We start from the raw sequence: 3,370 nt of genomic DNA, 5'->3' as shown, positions 1-3,370 counted from the left end.
ATTCAATCACAGGCGTCCCTAGGGTTGGTGTCACCCAGTGCGATAACACTTGGTGACACCCCTTCCGACGATCCCCGCAGAATGGATCGGATCTGTGGATTGAGCATAATAGATCGGACTCCGATCCATTATGCTCAATCCGCAGATACGATCCATCCTGCGGGGATCGTCGGCTTTCTTTACAACTTACCTTTTCTTGGAGCGGGTCCGGTGTCACCCCGTATAGGTTGCATACTGACAATCCCGAATGTCGGCTTGCTTTACAACTTACCTTTTTGTGGAGCTGGTCTGGTGCAGGGGCGGACTGACAACTCATGGGACCCCCGGGCAATAGGGGATCATGGGGCCCCTGTGTCCTTGCCCAAACTCATAAAAGCCTATGAAAAAGTACCAGGGGAATCTCATGGGGCCCCTTCTGACCCCAAGCCCTCCCTGAGTTTCCAAATGGTCAGTCTGCCCCTGGTCTGGTGTCACCCTGCGGCAATTGTCAGCTTGCTTCACAACTTACCTTTTTGTGGAGCGGGTCTGGTGTCACCCTGTGGGGATTGTTGGTTTGCTTTACAACTTACCTTTTTGTGGAGTGGGTCTGGTGTCACCCTGTGCAGTTGGTGTCACCCGGTGTGGACTGCACCCCCTGCAGGACACCACTGCATTCATGTACTAGGGCCAGTATAGACAGGATCCAATTCACCTACCACCATGTCTTTGGAGTGTGGGAGGAAACCCACACAGGCACAGAGAGAACTTGCAAGCTCCAGGTAGGTGGTGCCATGGCTAGGATTTGAACCAACAACCCGAGTACTGATAGGAAGAAGAGCCACTGTGCCACATTTAGCCACTGTGCTGCCTACCTTTATCTAAAACTGGCTATTCATTCTGAATAGCGTTAAGAAGGGTTAGGCTGGCCATAGATGGGTCGTTTATCGGCCACATTTTTGGCCGATAAACGAAAAATCGGTCGTTGCTGGCAGCGATGCTGCCACCAATGTCCATGAAAAATGGAGGTTTTTCGTGGATTTTCCAGCATGACCAATAAAAGTAAATGAGAAGATCCATGAAAAACGGCCGACGGTATTGCCCCACTAACGGTGTGAATATCGGCCGATTTTTCATGCTGACAAAAATTCGGCCGATAAACGACCCATCTATGGCCTGCATTAGAACTTTTGATTTTTATCGCTCTCGTAGAGATTCACCTTCTCTGTGATGTCACCGGAAAGGAAAGTGATGGGAAAATCTGACATTTTCAGTTGCCACTGTATCAGGATTGGAAAAAGCATAATCCAAAGTAGAAATTTCCAGTGACAACTGTCAGAGAGGACTTCCCTTACTTTTGTGAGATCTCCAGCGATCACGGGCTTTAACTATTATTTACTCTATCCAAGGCAAAACTAAAAAAATCTGTAAGTTTTTCAGCTCACAACTGTATATCCCTTATGGACCAGAGCAATTTACTTTTTTTAAATGAAAAAAAAAACGTATTTTTTATATTGTTGTCCAATAAAAAAGTACACATTTTAATTTGAACATTTTAATGAAAACAATGAATGAAAAGGGAAAGATATTATTTATGCAGTACATTTTACTCTATTATTTGTTCTATTTTTAGTGACACAAAAATTAATATTCTGGTATAAAGCATTGAAAAGTTATTTCCAATTTAAATATTATTATTATTATACAGGATTTATATATTATTATTATTATACAGGATTTATATATTATTATTATTATACAGGATTTATATATTATTATTATACAGGAGTTATATATTATTATTATTATTATTATACAGGAGTTATATATTATTATTATTATTATTATTATTATACAGGATTTATATATTATTATTATTATACAGGATTTATATATTATTATTATACAGGATTTATATATTATTATTATTATACAGGATTTATATATTATTATTATACAGGAGTTATATATTATTATTATTATTATTATACAGGAGTTATATATTATTATTATTATTATTATTATTATACAGGATTTATATATTATTATTATTATACAGGATTTATATATTATTATTATACAGGATTTATATATTATTATTATTATACAGGATTTATATATTATTATTATACAGGAGTTATATATTATTATTATTATTATTATACAGGAGTTATATATTATTATTATTATTATTATTATTATTATACAGGATTTATATATTATTATTATTATACAGGATTTATATATTATTATTATTATACAGGATTTATATATTATTATTATACAGGATTTATATATTATTATTATTATACAGGATTTATATATTATTATTATACAGGATTTATATATTATTATTATTATACAGGATTTATATATTATTAATATTATACAGGATTTATATAGCGCCAACAGTTTGCTCAGCACTTTACAATATAACGGGAGACAATACAGCAACAATACAGTTCAATACAAGAGGGATAGGAGGGCCCTGATCCTGGGAGCTTACAATCTAGGAGGGAGGGAAATAAGTTTTTTTTAACTTAAAAAAGTGGATTTTTTTTATTGTTGTCCAATAAAAAAGTATACATTTTAATTTGAACATTTTAATGAAAACAATGAATGAAAAGGGAAAGATAACATTTATGCAGTACATTTTACTCTATTATTTGTTCTATTTTTAGTGATAGTAAAATTAAGATTCTGGTATAAAGCATTGAAAAGTTATTTACAAATGAAATAATTTTTTTTAAACTTCTTTTAAATTAGGAAAAAAGTGTATTTTTTTATATTGTTGTCCAATAAAAAAGTATACATTTTAATTTTAACATTTTAATAAAAACAATTAATGAAAAGGGAAATAAGGACGATCAGAAATTGCTAAGACTAGGTGCACAAAATTGCACATGTTCCTGACCCACAGGCAATACGCGCTTTATTCTGAATGGTAACCCACTCATCGGCAAACGCAGTGCATTTTCATGCGCAGCGAGCTCGGTGTGGCGTGGTTTGAATGAGGAGTAGCTCTGCTGACATCCTTCATCCAGTCATGTGCGAACAAAAATGCTATTTCTTTATTTTCCTTTCACGTGTTTGCGAAGTTAAACTCACTACATTCCCTAAATTCTGGAGAAAATTCCCTTTCAAAGTTAGCAGCCTATTAGTAAATCAACCCCATAAATTTCTTCAAACTAGGTCAGTGTTGGAAGTTGAATAAGTACAATATCCTGAACGTTTGATAAAAATGAGAACAATAAAAATGCTTTTAATTGATAATATAGTATTCAATAGTAGACAAAAAAGGGTCACTTGAGAAGGAACAAATAGATTTAGTTCCTGAAGAAGGACAGTCCTTCCAAATAAAAGACAGTTGGATGCTATGAAACTGTAAATCAAA

Source organism: Staurois parvus, unplaced genomic scaffold, assembly GCF_062004578.1.
Source record: "Staurois parvus isolate SC_StPar_1 unplaced genomic scaffold, SC_StPar_1.0 ptg001352l, whole genome shotgun sequence".
Taxonomy (NCBI): Eukaryota; Metazoa; Chordata; class Amphibia; order Anura; family Ranidae; genus Staurois; species Staurois parvus.
The sequence above is the reverse complement of the archived record's forward strand: the minus strand, read 5'-3'. Positions refer to the sequence as shown.